Below are 22644 nucleotides of genomic sequence, written 5' to 3'. Positions count from 1 at the left end.
ATGTCATCGTACTTAATGTGTTACTCTGTTCTTCATGAACTTAATAATCTAGATGCAGGTAGGAGTGGTAGATGTGTGGAGTAATAGTACTAGATGCAGAATCGTTTCGGTCAATTTGACACGGACGTGATGCCTATATTTCATAATCATTCCCTTAGATATCGTCATAACTTTGCTCTTTTCTATCAATTGCTCGACAGCAATTTGTTCACCCACAGTCTTATTTGCTATCTTGAGAGAAGCCTCTAGTGAAAACTATGGCCCCGGGGTCTATTTTCCATCATATTAGTTTCCTATCTACTATTTTGCAATCTTTTACTTTCCGATCTATAAAACAAAAAACCCAAAAATATTTACTTTATCATTTGTTTAGTTTCATCCATCTCTATCAGATATTTGTTTAGTTTCATCCATCTCTATCAGATCTCACTTTTGCAAGTGACCGTGAAGGGATTAACAACCCCTTTATCGTGTTAGGTGCAAGTTGTTTGATTGTTTGTGCAAGTATTGGTGATTTGTGCGTAGTCTCCTACTGGATTGATACCTTGGTTCCCTAACTGAGGGAAATACTTATCTCTACTTTGTTGCATCGCCCTTTCCTCTTCAAGGGAAAAACCAACGCAAGCTCAAGAAATTGCAGGAAGAATTTCTGGCGCCGTTGCCGGCGAGATCTACGCCAAGTCAAGACATACCAAGTACCTGTCATAAACTCTCATCTCTTGCATTACATTATTCGCCATTTGCCTCTCGTTCCCCCACTTCTAAAATGATTTTTGAAAAGATTTACCTTTTTATTCGCCCCTCTTCCGTTCATCTTCTTAGTTTGCTTTTTGTGTGCTCGTGTGTTGGATTGCTTGCTTTGTCATGATGGCTCAAGAGAATACCAAATTGTGTGACTTTTCCAATACTAATTACAATGATTTTATTAGTACTCCGATTGCTCCCGCCACTAGTGCGGAATCTTATGAAATTAATGCCGCTTGGTTGAATCTTGTTATGAAAGATCAATTTTCTGGCCTTCCTAGTGAAGATGCTGCATCCCGTCTTAATAATTTCGTTGAGTCGTGTGATATGCAAAAGAAAAAAGAACTGGATAATTATATTGTTAAACTCAAGCTTTTCGTTCTCACTTCGAGATCGTGCTAAAACTTGGTCTTCATCTTTGTCTAAAAATAGTATTGATTCATGGAATAAGTGTAAAGATGCTTTTATTTCCAAGTATTTTCCTCCCACTAAGATCATCTCCCTTAGGAATGATATTATGAATTTTAAGCAACTTGATCATGAACATGTTGCACAATCTTGGGAGAGGATGAAATTGATGATAAGAAATTGCCGTACTTATGGTTTGAATTTGTGGATGACTATACAAAAAATTTACGCCAGATTGAATTTTGGTTCTAGAAATCTTCTAGATTCGGCCGTGGGAGGTACTTTTATCGAAATTACTTGAGGAGAATCTACTAACTCCTAGATAATATTATGGTTAATTATTCTCGATGGCATACCAAAAGATCTTCCACTAGTAAAAAAGTGCATGCGATTGAAGAGATTAATGTTTTGAGTGGAAAGATGGATGAACTTATGAATTTATTTGCTAGCAAGAGTGCTTCTATTGATCCTAATGATATGCCTTTGTCTACTTTGATTTAAAATAGTATTGAATCTATGGATGTGAATTTTGTTGGTAGGAACAATTTTGGTAATAACGCGTATAGAGGTAATTTTAATCCTAGGCCGTTTCCTAGTAATACCTCTAATAATTATGGTAATTCCTACAAGAATTGTTATGGAAATTATAATAAGATGTCCTCTGATTTTGAGAATAGTGTTAAAGAATTTATGAGTTCGCAAGAGAATTTCAATGCTTTGGTTGAAGAAAAATTGCTTAAGATTGATGATTTGGCTAGGAACGTGGATAGAATTTCTCTTTATGTTGATTCTTTGAAACATAGATCTATTCCACCCAAGCATGATATTAATGAGTCTCTCAAAGCAATGAGAATTTGCATTGATGAGTGCAAAGAAAGAACCGCTAAGATGTGTGCTAAGCAAGATTGGTTTGTAAAAACGTGTTCTTCTAGTTTCCGTGAAAATAATGATGAAGATCTTAAAGTGATTGATGTGACTCCTATTGAATCTTTGTTTTCCAATATAAATCTTGATAAAGATGGGACTGGAGATGAGTCAACTTTATTTAAAAGGCGTCCCAATCATTCGGAGTTTTTAGATCTTGATGCAAAAATTGATAAAAGTGGGATTGGAGAGGTCAAAACTTTAAGTAGCAATGAACCCACACTTTTGGATTTCAAGGAATTTAATTATGATAATTGTTCTTTAATATATTGTATTTCCTTGTGGCAATCCATGTTGAATTCTCCTCATGCTTATAATCAAAACAAAGCTTTTACTAAACATATCGTTGATGCAATGATGCAATCTTTTGAAGAAAAGCTTGAATTGGAAGTTTCTATCCCTAGAAAACATTATAATGTGAAAGCCGCGGTGGCGAAGAGGAAAGCAACCGCCTCTTCTTTGTCCAAGCGTCCTCGGACTCCACCCGTGTTAGGACCCCGATTCTAAGTCACACCGATCTAGCATGTAACACGTCATATCACTTTGCGGCCTCGCGCACGGTATTCCCACGGGTGTCGACTTACCTGGCCCGGGACCGTTTGCACCTTTTGGCTCACGTATATGATAGTGTCGCTAGCATCCATATGACAGAGAACCCGGGCCGACATGACTAGTCGTGAAACCAAAGTGGCACTAACTTACGGGGACAGGCATACATGAAACAACATCGAGCATGTCGGTCATCAGCGTGTGAATCAGGTTGTAGCAACTGGGCTAACAGGACTCCGGGAATCCGGGCTGTAGCAGGCTAGCAGGACTCCGGAAGTCACCACGTAACATTTCCCCGAAGGGACAGACACAGGAACGATGTGAATCACATGTCGGCCAGTCTAAGTGCTCCGGAGCGATTGTGCTGGGCTAGCAGGACTACGGTAAACCGGGCTGTAGCGGACTACCAAGGCTCAGTGGAAGCACCAGACCTACATTTCCCCATAAGAGAGGCTACCAAGGATAAACCACCAGATTGTCGGATCCCACACATACCAGGCATTTCAATCACACAATATGCTCGATATGTGCAAATACAACATGGCATCACAACAGGACTCTACGACTCAGAGTATTTATTCATTAGGCTCTGAGGAGCCAAGTATTACAAACATGGGTCTCATGACCCAACATACAGAGCATACAAGCAACAAGCGAAAGCATTACATGTCTGATTACAGACAATTACAAAAGAAAAAGGCTGAGAAGCCTGACTATCTACAAGACCCTCCCAAGGGTACAAGATCGTAGCTGAGGTAACAAGCTATTCGTCGAAGTCCATGCAGAACTACTACCAAGACAGAAGTCTCATCTGCAAAAACATAAATTAGGCAACGTGAGTACAAAGGTACTCAACAAGACTTACATCAGATCCTATCATACATGCATTATTATCAAGGAGGCAATGTGGGGTTTAGTTGCAGCAAGCCAGCTTTGACTCAGTGGCTAACCTGTTCTATGACTACGAGTAACTTCTTTGAGGTGAGAAAGCGCACACGAGTCCACTATTCACCACATCGATACACCACTATGGATTCATTCCCGTCTCCCTATGAGAAGGCCATCCATAGCACTCACACTTGTCTTAAGAATTTTAGAGTATCCACTTCAAGTTGTCTATGTACCACGTAAGCATCCAAGAAGTCCATAACCGCGGATCATGTTAACCCTGCAGGGGTGTACTTCTTCACACATGCTCTCGCCACTTACCGCCATGTACACGTCATGTATCTCGGCAACCTTCAAGCGGAAGCCTGGCGAGGGAGTCGGCCATGACCTAACTAACCACACAAGACTCTAGTACAGGTTTATCGCCTATTCGGGTTCCATCCGCAAGGAGATCCGGTCGGGGTTTCACTCACGGCCCCAAACGGTGTGTGCAGGGTTCCCAAGCCCACCTCGCCGGATGGATCTATGCTTGGTACACCGTGCCACTTGTGCCTAGTCTGTCCCAAGCCCACCTGGCCGGGTGCCACTTGGTAGACTACTAACACTACCTACAAACACAAGAAACTAATTGCAACTCCTGGACAGAGATCAAGTTTGTTAATAAGTCAAGAGAGCTTGGAGCGCCCGGAGCCCAATGTGGGGTAGTAGCTAGCCATTGGACAACATGCACAGAACTCAGTGCTTAAGGACGGTTCCAGTGAGACAACCCACCATGTACTCCTACATGGCCGCTACCTTTACCAAATCGTGTTCACACACTTAACTCTCAGCACCAGAACATATCGTAACACTCCAATTCATTCCCAATGAATCAGACCTGACACAACTCTAAGCAATAGCAGGCATGGCATGGTAGGAACACAACATGGCTCAATCAACTCCTACACATGCTAGTGGGTTTCAACTATTTACTGTGGCAATGACAGGTCATGCAGAGGAATGGGTTCAACTACCGCAGCATAAAGTAGCAGTTGAATCGCTGTTGTCCTAATGCAATAAAAGAGAGCAGGAGCGAGAGAGTGGGATTATATCGGAATGAACAAGGGGGGTTCGCTTGCCTGATAGATCAACAGAGGGGCACTACTTCTCAGACAGGTACTCTGGAACACTCTCCGGAGCAGGACCTATCGAGAAAGAATGATGTCGGCAATCAATTCACAAGCATATGCAGCAATATGATGCATGATCATGGCATGTAGATGTGATGTTGTTTGAGCTAATGCAGCTAGCATTCATTTGGATGAAGTCCATTTGAACCAAGAATTCAAATGCAACTCCAAGTTAAGTTTTTATAAATGACATTTATGTGTTTTCACCTATACGGCAAGTATAAGTTGGTTTATCATGCATGAAACTGGTACAGATGGATAGATTGAATTTTTCTGCTAATTTTTCATATATAAATTATTTCAATTTGAGCTACGGTTGAATTCCTATGAATTTTAGATATCATTTTCTGGATTTTCCTGATTTATTTTTAAACCAGAAAATGTAATTGCGTCAGCATGACAGTGGCATGACGTTAGCGAGTCAACCGCACTGACCAGAGTCAAACCTGACATGCGGGGTCCACATGTCGGTGTCACAGTTAATTAACAGCGGTTAATTAGCACTAACACTAACCTAGCTACAGATTTAGTCAGAGACGCCCCATCTCTCATTGACCCATACGGGTCAAATCTGGTCAAACGGGGGGGGGGGGGTCAAACCCAGTCAACCCACCGATGTTTAGCCGCCGGCGAGGCCAAACGCGGCGGAGGGCACGGGAATCGCCCTCCGGCGACCATTCGGGCGGCGAAGACCACGGGCGAGGAGCTGAGCCTCGTACGCGTCGCTTGGAGCAAGCGGGAGGCTGCGGGGGTGGCCGGAGCTCGCCGGAGCGGAGCTCGGGGCGGCGGTTGGGGCACGGCTTCTAACGGGAGCAGGCTACGGGGCACGACAGGGGCTGCGGTCAGGCTCCTAGGAGGTTGCTGAGGGCGGTGGCAAGCTCGGGCGCTAGCTACGGTGGCCCTGGCCATGGCGGCGACATGGCCGGCGGCGAGGCGCTCGCGGTTGCGACGGGTAGCAGGGTTACGGCACGAAATCGAGCACGGGGAAGGAGGGGAAACGGAGGAGAGCTCACAACAGTCTTGATGGCGTCGTGCGCGAGCTCCGGGGAGGCCTGGTGTAGCCGGAACGACGACGGCGATCTCGGGCGGCCGACGAACAAGACGACAGCGGTGACGGCTCCACAGGGCTTCCAGCGTCTCGTGGCTTGACGGAGAGGTAGCAGGCGACGACGCGGAGCTCGTGGAATCGACGGAGGGGCAAGGGGACGGCGGGAAGCGCGTCGGCGATGAGCTGCGGCGACGGCTGCGTTTCGGCTGTCGCGGGAGAGGGCGACGGAGGCGGGGAGGAGGACAAGAGAGAGTGAGAGGGGCCCGGGTGCATCGTGGCGACGCCCAGAGAGGCCAGAGCGTCGAGGGGGAGGCCAAGCAGGCAGGTGGCGTGGCGCACATGCGCACGGGCGGCGAGCGCGTGCCCCTCTTCCTTATGTCGTCGCCAGGAGGACGATGACTGGCGGTTGGGCCAGTGGGCCGCACAGTGCTGGGCCGGCTGGAGACGCCAGGTAAGTTTCTCCCTTTTTCTTATTTCGTTCTGTTTTCTATTTCTGACATTTGTTTTAACTTGGTTTTTGAACCAAACTAATTTTGTTGCTTCTGATAGGTTTTGCAGGGACTAAAAGGATTATTCCAAAGCCCCTCAACAAAAATCAGAATTATTGGAGCATATTTAAAATATATCAAATATGAACCCAATGCAAGTAGATATTGAATTAATTCCAAATGCCCAAAATAAATATTTATGTGCTCCTAAAAATATTGGTTTGAATTTTACTTCTGACCAATATTTTCAGAGAGAAACATGAGCATTTTTTGGACCTATTTGGAGCAATTTTTATCTTGGTCATTTTCAAAAAGATTTCTGAGGCTTTCACATGTCCCCATTTCAGATTCATTTGAATTTTAAACATGATGCAAACATGAAGGCTAGCCTAGGTCATACCAGAACTAGGGATGTGACAACTCGCCCCCACTCGAAAGAATCTCGTCCCGAGATTCAGGGGTCGACGGAAAGAAAGTGGGATACTCCAGTCGAAGACGATCTTCTCGCTCCCAAGTAGCTTCTCTCTCAGAATGATGAGACCACTGAACCTTGAGAAACTTGATGTTCTGACGTCGGGTGACACGCTCTGCTTGATCAAGAATGCGAATAGGGTACTCTCGATAAGTGAGGTTATCTTGGAGATCAAGCATTTCATAGTCCACTCCACGGATGGGATCCGAGAAGCAACACCTGAGTTGAGATACGTGGAAGATATCATGGACTCGAGAAAGGTGTGGGGGTAGTTCCAACTGGTAGGCAACCTTTCCTCGTTTAGCGAGAATGCGAAATGGACCAATGTAATGAGGAGCCAACTTGCCCTTGATACCGAAATGATGGGTACCCTTCAAAGGGGTAACCCGAAGGTAAGCTTTGTCGCCAACTTCATAAGCCACTTCCTTATGACGACGGTCATACTGCCTCTTTTGACGAGACTGGGCTGTTTTCAAATTCTCACGAATGATGCGAACTTGCTCTTCTGCCTCCTGGATCATGTCCGGTCCAAAGAATTGTCTTTCACCGGTTTCTGACCAGTTCAAAGGTGTTCGACATCTTCGTCCATACAGAATCTCAAAAGGAGCTTTCTTGAGACTAGATTGGTAGCTGTTGTTATAATCAAACTCAGCAAAAGGAAGACACTTCTCCCAATCCATACCGAATGATATAACACAAGCGCTAAGCATGTCTTCGAGAATTTGGTTGACCCTTTCCACCTGACCACTTGATTGAGGGTGGAAAGCGGTACTGAAAGAAAGATGGGTGCCCATGGCAGTTTGGAAACTCTCCCAGAAATGAGAAGTGAAAAGACTACCATGGTCTGAATTGATCTCTAGTGGAACACCATGAAGTGAAACTATTCGAGAAATATATAACTCAGCGAGCTGACTAGCGGTGATATTCTCTCGAACAGGTAGGAAGTGAGCCACTTTGGAAAGACGATCAATGACTATGAAGATAGCATTATTCCCTCTCTTGGTCCTGGGAAAGCCGGTGATGAAGTCCATACCAACTTTATCCCATTTCCACTCAGGAATAGCTAAAGGCTGAAGGGTGCCAGCAGGTCTTTGATGTTCTGCCTTAACGCGATGACAAACGTCACAGTTAGGAATGAACTCAGCGATTTCTCTCTTCATCCTAGTCTACCAGAACCTCTGGCGTAGGTCCTGATACATCTTAGTACTACAGGGATGAATCGTGAGAGGAGATTCATGAGCCTCCTTAAGGATCAGTTGTCACAGATGTTGATTCTTGGGAACCACCAAGCGATTCTCAAAGAAAACAACACCTCGATCATCTATAGAGAAACTTCCACGAACTCCCTTCTTAATGTTTCTCTTGATCCGGGAAATTCCTGTATCCTGCTTCTGAGCAGAGATGATCTGATCCACAAGAGTAGGTTTCGCCACCAAGGTAGAAAGGAATCCATGAGGAGCAATGTGAAGGTTAAGCTTACATAATTCCTCATGGAGAAGTGGTTTGCCCTGCTGCAACATAAGATTGTTGCAATAGGACTTACGACTTAGCACATCAGCCATGACATTGCCCTTGCCTGGGGTGTAGGTAATCCCTAAGTCATAATCTGAGATCAACTCCAACCAACGTCTTTGCCTAAGGTTCAAATCTGGTTGGGTGAAGATATACTTGAGACTCTGGTGGTCGGTGTAAATCTCGCAACGTTTACCAAGAAGGTAATGTCGCCATGTTTTAAGTGCATAGACTATGGCTGCAAGCTCTAGATCATGTGTAGGATAATTATCCTCATGTGGATGCAACTGTCGAGATGCACAGGCAATCACATGACGATCTTGCATAAGAATGCAACCTAGTCCCTGTCGTGAGGCGTCGCAGTAGATAACAAAGTCTTTAGTGAAATCCGGTGGCACAAGTATGGGAGCAGAAGTCAGGCGTCTTTTCAATTCCTGAAAACTATACTCACACTGTGGGGACCACTCAAACTTTTTATCTTTCTTGAGAAGTTCCGTGAGAGGTTAGGCCACTTTGGAGAAGTTCTCAACGAAGCGGCGACAATAACTGGCTAAACCAAGGAAACTCCTAACTTGTTTAACTGTTTCAGGTGGAGTCCAATCAAGAACGGCCTGAACTCTTTCGGGATTGACAGCAATGCCCTTACCAGATATCACGTGGCCCAGGTAGGTCACTTCTGGCAACCAAAATTCGCACTTGGAGAACTTGGCATAAAAGCGGTGCTCTCTGAGTTTCTCTAACACAAGTCTAAGATGTTCGACATGCTCTTCCTCGTTCTTCGAGTAAATAAGGATATCATCGAGGTAAACCACGACGAACTTATCTAAGTACTCCATGAAGATCGAGTTCATCAAGCGGGAGAAGGTAGCTCGAGCATTGGTTAGACCAAAGGACATGACGGTGTACTCGTACTGACCATAACGAGTGACAAAAGCCGTTTTAGGAATGTCCCCGTTTCTGATCTTGATTTGGTGGTTGCCTAACCTCAAATCCATCTTGGAGAAGACTGAGGATCCAGCGAGCTGATCATACAGGTCGTTGATCCTCGGGAGCGGATACTTGTTCTTTATCGTGACCAAATTAACTGGACGATAATCTACAACCATCCGGTCCGTACCATCCTTCTTCTTGACAAAGAGGACGGGGCAAGCCCAAGGAGAAGAACTAGGACGGATGAAACCCTTTTGCAAGGATTCATCGAGTTGTTTCTTAAGCTCGGCTAGCTCTAAGGGTGCCATCTTGTAAGGTCTCCTAGAGATTGGAGTGGTTCCTGGGATAAGATCTATGACAAACTCTACATCTCTGTCAGGTGGAACACCTGGCAGTTCTTCTGGAAAGACATCCAGAAAGTCACGGACTACCGGGATATCCTCAAGGTCTGGAAGAGGGCTGGCATTAAGAGAATAAAGTTGTTTGCAATTCTGGTGGAGACAGTGACTATCTTGCCAGAGGGGTGTGTGAGCTGAACAAACCTGGTGTAACAATCAATCTTGGCATAATGAGCTTTCATCTAGTCCATACCCAAGATGATGTTAATATCTGAAGACTTAAGAGATATCAAGGAAGCTAGGAATACAAGTCTGTCAACATGTATTTCATTGCCATAACTTATCCTAGAAGTTTGCCATTTGGATCTAGGAGTTTGAATGAGTATGGGGAGGGCATATCACAAAATGACATGTCGTGCAAGCGGGCATAACTTTCGGAAATGAAGGAATGAGACGCTCCAGTATCGAATAGAACCGATGTTGGATCACAGTTTACAAGGAGTGTACCAAGAACGACATCTGGATCATCGTGAGCGTCTTTAGCTGAGATGTGATGCACACGTCCATGTTCAGTGGGAGCTGACTTGGGACTAATCATCTTGTGTGATGGCTTACTACCACGGCCATCAGACTTCTCGGGCTGGGGTGCAGCAACACTGGTCTGAGTGCAAATACGGGCAATGTGGCCTGGCTCTCCGCACTTGTAACAAATCTTGGAGGTAGGACGTGGACCCGCATTGGTAGGCGGTCCACCAATAGGCCTAGGTGGAGCATAAAACTAAACCGGGTGAGGCGCCACATAAGATGGCCTCTGTGTATAACCGGGTGGAAGAGCAGAGTTCGGAACCCAAATCCGGCGCTTCTGAGAACTAGAACCGGAGGAAGAACCCAAATCATGGGTGTGCTTACGAGACTCCTCGTAAGTGAGCTGAGCTGTCTCCGCATTAATAGCTTTGTTCACAAGAGCCTGGAATGTATTGCAGTGGTGCAAGTGGAGATCATGACGCAACTTGGGGTTGAGACCCTTCCGGAACCTAGCCTGCTTCTTGGCGTCCGTGGACACTTCTTCTGTAGCATAGCGGGCGAGGTTCTCAAACTCTCTACTGTGAGCATCAATAGCCATCTTACTCTGGGTGAAACTACAGAACTCTTCTCTCTTGCGATCGATGAGGGCTTCAGGAATGTGATGCTCGCGAAAAGCCTCAGTGAAATCTCTCCAGGTAGAAATCTGACCAGCTGGAAGCATAGCCTCATAGTTTTGCCACCAAAGACTAGCAGGACCTTCCAGGTGATATGCAGCATAGGTGACCTTGTCACTTTCAGCTACGTTCGCAGAACACAGCTTGTGTGTGATACTACGGAGCCAGTCATCTGCATCGAGTGGTTCAATGGAATGATGGAAGGTGGGTGGTTTCAGACCAATGAAATCATGGATGGTCGCTGACTCTTTGCACTGGGGTGCGGTGTTCTCCTCGATACGTGCTAACAAGCGGTTAGACTCACGCTTGTTCCTCTCCATCTCTAACATGAACTCTGCCAACGAAGATTGGTCGGGAGGATCCTCATCCCTACCATCTCCGTGGTTCAGACTATGAGCAACAGAACTTCGATTAGCTGACGACATCCTGAGAAACGAAACCAAGGACGGGATCAGCATCAACTATAGGATGGAGAATGTAGCACAAAGGAATTAGTATCTCTCGAACTCCCTAGGACAATTGCGGCAGCATAACGATAGTAAAATGCTCAAAATGAGACATTCTGCAAATGATGGGGTAGTACCACAACTCAACATCATCACTCAAGGTTCTGAGATAGTACTAATCAACTACACCGGAAGTACTCAAAAACTGGAGTATGACTCTGATCAACCAATCCTATGAGACTACGGAATAGTAACACGCGATCCTGATAGACAGAAGAGAAAGCCTAGTTCCTTAGCCCCGTAGGAAAAATAGGATGACTCAGATCAGAAGGGCATGAGGTAAAAGGAGTAAAAAGAGCCTTACGTTCCCTTCCACAATCAATTCCCTTACATAACTAAAGAATTTCTAGACTCAACTTCGACCAGTATGGCTTGCTAATCCTACAGGCAGTCAGGCTCTGATACCAAAGCTGTCAGGACCCTAATTCTAAGTCACACCGATCTAGCATGTAACATGTCATATCACTTTGCGGCCTCACGCACGGTATTCCCACGGGTGTCACCTTACCTGGCCCGGGACCGTTTGCGCCTTTTGGCTCACGTATATGATAGTGTCGCTAGCATCCATATGACAGAGAACCCGGGCCGACATGACTAGTCGTGAACCCAAAGTGGCGCTAACTTACGGGGACAGGCATACATGAAACAACATCGAGCATGTCGGTCATCAGCGTGTGAATCCAGGTTGTAGCAACAGGGCTAACAGGACTCCGGGAATACGGGCTGTAGCAGGCTAGCAGGACTCCGGAAGTCACCGCGTGACATTTCCCCGAAGGAAAAGACACAGGAACAACGTCAATCACATGCCGGCCAGTCTAAGTGTTCCGGAGCGGTAGTGCTGGGCTAGCAGGACTCCGGTAAACCGGGCTGTAGCGGACTACCAAGGCTCAGTGGAAGCACCAGACCTACATTTCCCCATAAGAGAGGCTACCAAGGATAAACCACTAGATTGTCGGATCCCACACATACCAAGCATTTCAATCATACACACAATATGCTCGATATGTGCAAATACAACATGGCATCACAACAAGACTCTATGACTCAGAGTATTTATTCATTAGGCTCTGAGGAGCCAAGTATTACAAACATGGGTCTCATGACCCAACAACAGAGCATACAAGCAACAAGCGGAAGCATTACATGTCGGAGTATAGATAACTTCAAAAGAAAAAGGCTGAGAAGCCTGACTATCTACAAGACCCTCCCAAGGGTACAAGATCGTAGCTGAGGTAACAAGCTATTCATCGAAGTCCATGCAGAACTACTACTGAGACAGAAGTCTCATCTGCAAAAACATAAATTAGGCAACGTGAGTACAAAGGTACTCAGCAAGACTTACATCAGATCCTATCATGCATGCATTATTATCAAGGAGGCAATGTGGGGTTTAGTTGCAGCAAGCCTGCTTTGACTCAGTGGCTAACATGTACTATGACTACGAGTAACTTCTTTGAGGTGAGAAAGCGCACACGAGTCCACTATTCACCACATCGATACACCACTATGGATTCATTCCCGTCTCCCTATGAGAAGGCCATCCATAGCACTCACTCTTGAATTGAGTATTTTAGAGTATCCACTTCAAATTGTCTATGTACCTCGTAAGCATCCAAGAAGTCCATAACCGCGGACCCGGCTATTCATATAGATCATGTTAACCCTGCAGGGGTGTACTTCTTCACACACGCTCTCGCCACTTACCGCCATGTACACGTCATGTATCTCGGCAACCTTCAAGCGGAAGCCTGGCGAGGGAGTCGGCCACGACCTAACTAACAACACAAGACTCTAGTCCAGGTTTATCACCTATTCGGGTTCCATCCGCAAGGAGATCCGGCAGGGGTTTCACTCACGGCCCCAAACGATGTGTGCAGGGTTCCCAAGCCCACCTCGCCAGATGGATCTACGCTTGGTACACCGTGCCACTTGTGCCTAGTCTGTCCCACGCCCACCTGGCCGGGTGCCACTTGGTAGACTACTAACACTACCTACAAACACCAGAAACTAATTGCGACTCCTGGACAGAGATCAAGTTGGTTAATAAGTCGAGAGAGCTTGGAGCGCCCGGAGCCCAATGTGTGGTAGTAGCTAGTCATTGGACAACATACACAGAACTCAGTGCTTAAGGACGGTTCCAGTGAGACAACCCACCATGTACTCCTACATGGCCTCTCACCACTACCTTTACCAAATCGTGTTCACACACTTAACTCTTAGCACCAGAACATATCGTAACACTCCAATTCATTCCCAATGAATCAGACCTGACACACTTCTAAGCAATAGCAGGCATGGCATGGTAGGAACACAACATGGCTCAATCAACTCCTACACATGCTAGTGGGTTTCAACTATTTACTGTGGCAATGACAGGTCATGCAGAGGAATGGGTTCAACTACCGCAGCATAAAGTAGCAGTTGAATCGTTGTTGTCCTAATGCAATAAAAGAGAGCATGAGCGAGAGAGTGGGATTATATCGGAATGAACAAGGGGGTTCGCTTGCCTGATAGATCAACAGAGGGGCACTGCTTCTCAGACAGGTACTCTGGAACATTCTCCGGAGCAGGACCTATCGAGAAAGAACGATGTCGGCAATCAATACACAAGCATATGCAGCAATATGATGCATGATCATGGCATGTAGATGTGATGTTGTTTGAGCTAATGCAGCTAGGATTCATTTGGATGAAGTCCATTTGAACCAAGAATTCAAATGCAACTCCAAGTTAAGTTTTTATAAATGACATTTATGTGTTTTCACCTATACAGCAAGTATAAGTTGGTTTATCATGCATGAAACTGGTACAAATAGATAGATTGACTTTTTCTGATAATTTTTCATATATAAATTATTTCAATCTGAGCTACGGTTGAATTTCTATGAATTTTAGAAGTTTATATCATTTTTTGGATTTTCCTGATTTATTTTTAAACCAGAAAATGATTAATTGCGTCAGCATGACAGTGGCATGACGTCAGCGAGTCAACGGCGCTGACCAGAGTCAAACCTGACGTGCGGGGTCCACACATCGGTGTCACAGTTAATTAACAGTGGTTAATTAGCACTAACACTAACCTAGCTACAGATTTAGTCAGAGACGGGCCCCACCTGTCATTGACCCATACGGGTCAAATCTAGTCAAACAGGGGGGGTCAAACCCAGTAAACCCACGGGTGTTTAGCCGCCGGCGAGGCCGAACGTGGCGGAGGGGCACGGGAATAGCCCTCCGGCGACCATTCGGGCGGCGGAGACCACGGGCGAGGACTTGAGCCTCGTACGCGTCGTTTGGAGCAAGCGGGAGGCTGCGGGGGTGGCCGGAGCTCGGGGCGGCGGCCGGGGTACAGCTTTGAACGGGAGCAGGCTACGGGGCACGGCAGGGGCTGCGGCAAGCTTGTCAGGCTCCTGGGAGGTTGCTGAGCGTGGTGGCAAGCTCGGGCACTAGCTACAGTGGCCCTGGCCATGGCGGCGACATGGCCGGCGGCGAGGCGCTCGCGGTTGCGATGGGTAGCAGGGCTACAGCATGAAATCGAGCACGGGGAAGGAGGGGAAACAGTGGAGAGATCACAGCGGTCTCGATGGCGTCGTGCGCGAGCTCGGGGGAGGCCTGGTGTAGCCGGAACGACGACGGCGATCTCGGGTGGCCGGCGAAGAAGACGACGGCGGTGACGGCTCCACAGGGCTTCCGGCGTCTCGGGGCTTGACGGAGAGGTAGCAGGCGACGGTGCGGAGCTCGTGGAATCGACGGAGGGGCGAGGGGACGGCGGGGAGCGCGTCGGCGGTGAGCTGCGGCGACGGCAGCGCTTCGGCTGTCGCGGGAGAGGGCGACGGAGGCGGGGAGGAGGACGAGAGAGAGTGAGAGGGGGCCGTGGTGCGTCGTGGCGACGTCCAGAGAGGCCAGAGCATTGAGGGGGAGCGCGTGCCCCCTCGTCCTTCTGTCGTCGCCAGGAGGACGATGACTGGCGGTTGGGCCAGTGGGCCGCACAGTGCTGGGCCGGCTGGAGATGCCAGGTAAGTTTCTCGCTTTTTCTTATTTCGTTCTGTTTTCTATTTCTGACATTTGTTTTAACTTGGTTTTTGAACCAAACTAATTTTGTTGCTTCTGATAGGTTTTGCAGGGACTAAAAGGATTATTCCAAAGCCCCTCAACAAAAATCAGAATTATTGGAGCATATTTAAAATATATCAAATATGAATCCAATGCAAATAGATATTGAATTAATTCCAAATGCCCAAAATAAATATTTATGTGCTCCTAAAAATATTGGTTTGAATTTTACTTCTGACCAATATTTTCAGAGAGAAACATGAGCATTTTCTTGGACCTATTTGGAGCAATTTTTATCTTGGTCATTTTCAAAAATATTTCTGAGGCTTTCACATGTCCCCATTTCAGATTCATTTGAATTTTAAACATGATGCAAACATGAAGGCTAGCCTAGGTCATACCAGAACTAGGGATGTGACAACCCGCTTCCCCTCCTCCCGCAGATGTCGACACGGAGGTCGTCTTCGACCTTGGGTCTCTCAGCCCGAGGAGGAAGAGGAAGCCAGCGGAAGAGGAGGCAGAGGATGAGTAAGTATCTTGTATTTTGTCATCTCCGTCCCCTTAGGCCGTGCTACCTTTCTTGACTTGTTTTCATCTTTGCAGGGATGTGGAGACGCTGGCCCAGAGGGTGGAGAAGTGGGCCAGGGCCTCGACGGGCAGCCAGCCCCCGGCGGGTACCTCGAGTACGCCGCTGGTGGTGGAGAGCAGCCCGGATAGTAGCCCCCAGCTTGTTTTCATCATTCGCTCCCTATCAACGTGTGTTGGGGTACGATCTCTTGGCGCTGACCTTGCCGTGGTTGTAGGAGGAGGAGCCACTGAGGGCCACCCCCAACACGCCGCCCCCATCAACCACGCCGCCCCGAGGGGCGTCCCCGGCAAGGGTGCCAAGCACCGAGCCCATGCGCACGGAGGAGGAGGAGGCGAACCCGGGTGCCGGCGGCTCCGTCCCGGCACCAAATGTTGGTGGGGAGGGGGCCACTTCTTCCCAGCCTAGCACGGGTGAGTTATTTGCCTTCTGTCCCTGTTCTTGCTTCTTCTTTTCAACTTTGATTCGGCTCTGCCTCATACTCCTTCTTGGCATCTAGGCGCTTCCTCGGCGGACCAGGAGAACATCGATACTGTCATCGAGGAGTTCGCCAGGGATGCTGAGGCCGAGGCCAACAAGATCGCCACCGAGGAGGCCGCCAAGACCGCCGATGAGGACGCCGCCAAGGGGCCTGCCAGGGAGGCCGGCAAGGCCACTGCCGAGGAGGCCAGCAAGGGCGCTGCCGAGGAGGGGGAGGTCAACGACCAACCTTCCTCCTCTGCCGCCTCCGGCTCGGGAAAATACCTGAAGGTGAGCGACGACTTGTTCGTCCACCTCCCAGGGGCGGCGAGCACCAGGGCGCCCACCGAGGGGGGGGGGTGTTTGATGATGAGGTGCTCTCTGCTGCCAGGCTCGAGGTTGTCGACAAACCGAGCGCCGGTGGCGGCAGTTCCTGGGAGGAGCAGCTCCTTCGGGGCATGAGCGCCAACTTCCAGAAGCTCCAGGCCCTCCACCGTGCCCGTCTGGACAAGGCAGAGTCTAGGATGGCGGCGATGGACAAGGCGGAGGCGGACCTCGCGGGGCGCGTCGCCGAGACGCAGGCTCGGTTCCGCCAAGCCCACGAGGAACTAAAGATCGCCCAGGATCTGCTGGCTGAGCGCAAACAGGAGCTTGTCTTGAAGCAGGCTGATATCGAGAAGGCCCAGGAGCTGGCGAAGGAGCAGGCTGCCAAAGACGAGGCCGCTCGGCACCAGAACCAGGCCGAGCTAAACTCCCAGGAGGAGGACCTTGCCGCTCGTGAGGAGCAGCTCGCCGCCACCCTCCGCGGCAAGGATGAGGAGGTCGGGAAGCTTGTCACACAGCGGACTCAGTAGCTGGAGCAGAGGCACAGGGAGGCGCTTCATGCCCAAGCCTTGGTCCATGCTGGCCGGGTGAAGGAGCTGGAGGTGGAGCGGGATGGGCTGAAGGAACATGCTCTGAAGGTGGCGAAGGAGAAGGACACGCTCAGCGGTTCTTTGGTGGAGGCGCAGGCCGCAGTCCTTGGTAAGGCTGACCAGCTCTCCCAGGCCAACGACTCCATCAAACACCTGAAGCTGAAGCTAGAGGGTCTTGAGGGGACGCTTTCGGAGGTCAGGTGCTACCTCTTGAGCATGCGTTGGTTTTTCCCATGAAGAGGAAAGGGTGATGCAACAAAGTAGCATAAGTATTTCCCTTAGTTTTTGAGAACCAAGGTATCAATCCAGTAGGAGGCCACTGTCGGATGTGGGGTTCCAGCAAACCCTTAAGGTTCGAACACTAGGGTGTGCACGAAGTCTTTCCCTCCTACCGATCTACGCCCTAGCTCACTAAGATCTCGCGATTAACTCGACGAACTCGCAACACAGAAAGACACAAGATTTATACTGGTTCGGGCTACCGTTGTGGTGTAATACCCTACTCCAGTGTGGTGTGGAGGATTGCCTCTTGGGCTGATTATGAACAGTACAGAGAGAAGAACAGCCTCCTGAGGTTGAGGTGTTCTTGTGCTTGGTGGCTTAGCAGATGAGAGCTGGATGAACTGCTCGATCGCTATCCGACGAGATCCAGCCGAGATGAGATGCCCCTACTGTGGTGGGTAGCTCTACTTATATAGGTCCTGGTCCTCTTCCCAAATATTGAGCGGGAAGGGAGCCAACAACGGCGGGAAAATTCGAAGGGGGACAGCTAGTACAAGCTATCCTGACAAAAGTCGTCTTCGCCTGCGAAAGGCTCTGGTGGTGACGCCGTCTTGGGCTCCACGATCACCTCCGTCTTGCCGTCCTCCTGGGCTTGGTCTCGTTGCACCGATATGGAAACCTTTGCCTGATGCCTCGGTACTCCTCGCCTCCGCTGGCCTCCTTAGCACCAAAGAGGAAACAAGGATGCTGCGCGCGCTGGCGCCCGCCTGGTGTCGATCGTCATGGCTCACGTCACGAGAGCCTCGTGAGGTTCATCCCGCATAATGAGATTCTTTGCTGTTAGAAATGGATATGCTGGTGATAGTGATCATCCTCATGAGCTTCTCATCCATACCGGAAGGAAGCCGGGAAAGTCGCTGTCTAGAGTAGACACGAGCTTGTCCCTAGTTCCTCGTCGAGACGAGTGTGTCCGGTATGGCATGATGAGGTATGATGAGCGGTGATTTTGTCTGTTAGTTGAAATATATTTGTTATGCTAATCATACAGGGAATACTTGAACCTCCTGAGTCGACCGTAGATCGAGTCTCGATCCAGTAACCCCCATACTTGTTTCGTGCTACCACTTGTCCCTGCTGCAGGTAGGGTACGGTTCAGTAAGTTGTCAACCCCTCCGAGCACACACCGTACAGAAAGGCCATGGTGGAAGATACTGAAGGCATCCGGTAGGCATGCCACCTGTTCCGGGGGCATGGGTGTTTCCGGTTGTAGCCGAGGGGAGTGGCTTCCCTAGTTTGCGCGCGTGATCCCATGCTAATCGAGGTTGTAGCCTCCCCACTTAGAGTTTTGCTTGACAGGTGTCGTGGGTGATTCCAGACACCGGTAAGTTAGGCTGGTGTGTGCGGACAGGTGTGTTTTCAATTAAAAGACCGTAGGCGGAATTAGTCCCGATGGACTAAGTAAATCCGTTACTCGTGGGTAAAGAGTACACCCTCTGCAGAGGTTAAACCTATTCGTATAGCCGTGTCCATAGGTAAGGACTACAGTCTGAGATGGGTTAAGTGTCGGTCTTAGTGTCGGTCTTCGGAGGAAGAACTGCTAAACCAGAACATTGATTATGACCTGTGACATATGAGGATTATGATTATTATTATTGCGGACTAACCATTTACATTATTTGAATTATTGAGTATCCCTCGGACGGTTCTACCTCCTGGATACTCACTGCGACTATTCTCTTATAAGCCCTTTATGTGGTGTCGCATAGACGCCCGACTGTGGCATGCTTGTTATTTCTTTTATATTATAAGCCCTTTATGTGGTGTCGCATAGACGCCCGACTGTGGCATGCTTGTTATTTCTTTTATATTATAAGCCCTTTATGTGGTGTCGCATAGACGCCCGACTGTGGCATGCTTGTTATTTCTTTTATCTACAAGCCCTTTATGTGGTGTCGCTCAGACGCCCGACTGAGCCATGATTTATCTTCATCGAGGCGTCGCTTAAGACACTCGATTGGTGCATTCTATTTCCACTCCCCTATTACATATTTATATCTTATATGAACGACCTGCATGCGTGCATCATGGATCTTGTTTATTTCGTGACTGACGTTATGATCATAGAATATTTCGGAGCATGATTATCCATTGTTATATTATACCCGTGTTCATAATGTTTGCGAGTACATTCAAAAGTACTCACTGGCTTGTCCCTGGCTATTGTCTTGGCCAGATTTCTTGCTTGGAGAGGAGCGTTGTGATGACAGGCCCGGAACCTACGCAATGATGATAGCAGCCTCGCGAAGATAGGAGTTATCCTGGTCAGCTGTTCCTGTGGGAAGTGGAGTCCCATAGACGCAGATGAACCACAAACCGCTTCCGTCATCAACCACTAGAAACCTTTTGTTGTACTCATAGGCCACAATGGTCTTGTACTACATATTTGGTACTTTGCTTGGAATTTCTGTATCAAGTCGGTGCCTCATCAGCTAACAGTAATCCTGGGGCTGGTGAGCACAGGGGCCATTTTCTGGGAAATTATTATCCCGAAAACCGGTCCTGACAAACTTGGTATCAGAGCCAGGCTGACCATTGGCTAATCCTATCTTAGCCAGGTCAATAAACCTAGGTTAACCAACCCACCAGACCTTAACCCAACCCCCGGCCAAGCTTCTCGTGTAAGATAGCCACACAGTGACCCCGACGCTTTTGGCAGTCGGTGCCCAACCTATCAGCCTAGCCTGTCGATCGCGCGCCAGTGACCGGCACCCAAATAGTCTCTTTCGCAACCGTGCGAAGGAAGACTCCGTCCCCTTTTTCTATAAAAATGGCACGCTAGCCTCAACACAGCACAGCACAGCCTCTTCTCCCAAACCAAGCCACGATGCCTGGCCCCATTGTTCACAATGAGACCACAGCAACCAACCTTGGAGGTTTTGTGACCGTGCTCGCAAACCTCACCCGCCGTGCCTATGCATTAGAAGAGCCCCCAGAATATGTTGTGTACCAAGGACTCATGAGCGGTGAGAGCCGTCAATTTTGGGCCACTGTACACATCTATGGTAGGGGTCTATCGCCGGAACGCCCCTACAGGTTCACTGGAAGGACAACTTCCTTTGAGCCACAAGCCATCCAGCTAGCAGCTCGAGAGGCTATAGTTCAACTCCGGCACTTGTCGCCCAGAGTTAACTGTCGCTCGTTCTACTACTACCCCAGCCGTGACGGGTATGGTAGGACGCCCGAGGTTGCCAACGGAGATTGCGAGACGGATCCTGCATTGTTGCATCTTGTGCGCTATGTAAGTGCACTAGAGGAACTGTTCGATCAAATCACCCTTGATCTGATCGCAGCTCGTGGAGAACTGGTTCGCCGAGCCCCGGCGAGAGGAGAAGATGAGCCCGACACCGTCAACCCAGTCGTGTTGTTCGGACAGCCGATCGAGTCCTTGCAGTCTGCCCCAACCATCGACCAAAATACTTTGGTGTCCCCAGAAGTGCTTCGTCGCCTTTTGGGAACACACTCCAACGGGATTGTGGCCAACAACCCCCGCGATGGTCATCATCGCTACCCCGACCCTGCAGCCCCTCAACCTCATCCGGCTAATTCCGACGGTGGAACCCGTGGAGAAGCCTCGACGTCCACAAGGCCAGCCCGCCTAGACATTAACGAAGTAGACTAAGTCACTCGAGTAGTACCGAGCCTTAGTATTTCTATGCCTTGTAATTGTGTGATCCTGTATCACCATTATTAAAGGATGTCTGCTTGTGCGCCCCTATTTTTGAATAGTAGCCATGCATAAGTACGTCAGCGTACAGTTGCATTTCTAAATTCCAGGCGCAGCTACCAAAACCACCCCGACGACACCCACAGTAATACATCACTTTTGTGAGATATGTATATCTGTAGCATTGACCCCAACCCCATAGAACATAACCAACAAGCTAGTTACCCTTCACCACGGTAAATAGCCCAGCCCCAATGCTATATATAAGGCCACCTCGTGACCTTGCCAAATACCCCTCACCTTGTGCACAACACGCACAGCCATTTCTTGCCATGCCGACCCCCAGTATTTATCTGAGAACTCCAGATGCCACCGCGGGTAGTTTTGTTAAATTATTATGGGACTTTACCTGCAGCACCATGAGTGCTATCCATCCACCCCAGTATGAGTTTCTCAAATCGAGGATCACCCCATCCACCTCAAAATATTGGGCAGCGGTGCACATCCCTCCCATAAACCCAAACCAAGACCCAACGGAAGTCTCCTTCGTGGGGAAATCCATGCCGACTCCGCATATGGCCATAGAAGCTGCTGCGTACGAAGCGCTTGCTCGTCTTCGATTTGCGGTACCCTATGCCAACGAACGAGGATATTATTATTTTCCAAGTCATGCAGCACCCGGAGAAGTAGCATCTTTTCCGGGTGGACGAATTGACAGAGACCCAGTACTGGCCAACCTTGTCCAGTATGTCATCGCTCAAGAACGTTTGACCCAGCGAGTTATGGGTTATCTCCAGAGCCTCGCTGATTTAAATCCTCAGATCGCCATCGGCAGACCACTGAGGCCCGACCAGGAGAGACGCGTTCATCGACTGGTCAACCCGCTTCCCCCGATAGAAGAAGAGTGCGCCCCAGTACCAGAGACGTTCTCTCGGGACCCTGTCCATTTGCCGTTTCCATTGTAAACGTCATAGCTATGTTTATTTGTGTGTTGCAGCGTATGATTGTACCCTAAGTTTGCGCTATGAGTAAACTCTTGGTTTCAACTAATGGGAGTATTATTTTTAAAACAACCCTTAGCAAATCTCGAGGACGAGATATTTTTAAGGGGGGTAGTGTTGTAACACCCCAAAATTTTGACCTTGTTTTCTTAATTAAAAATTTTGCCAGGAAATTAAATTTTTGTTTTCTGGGTTTATCTTTTGATTTCAGAACCCCTCTTCTCTTTGATATTGTGGGTTTTTACCTCAAGTGGAAACTTTCCAGAAATATTATTGGACTTGTATACTCTCTCAATAAAACAATTCTTTATCAATGGATTTATTTGCATAATTGTTTTTCCTGAGCTTTATTCTTTTAAAATGATTTTTCATAAATTTGGAGCCTCTTTTGCACTGCAACCATTTGATAATTGCATTTTAAATTTTCACCAAAATTTGGGGATGTCATGTGATGTTTCCACATCACTTTTATGCAAAAATATCTTTTGGTCATTGGAGATTTTGAGCTCTACA

This window comes from Aegilops tauschii, chromosome 2 (assembly GCF_002575655.3).
Source record: "Aegilops tauschii subsp. strangulata cultivar AL8/78 chromosome 2, Aet v6.0, whole genome shotgun sequence".
In the NCBI taxonomy this organism is placed as follows: Eukaryota; Viridiplantae; Streptophyta; class Magnoliopsida; order Poales; family Poaceae; genus Aegilops; species Aegilops tauschii.
Note: the sequence above shows the minus strand (reverse complement) of the source record.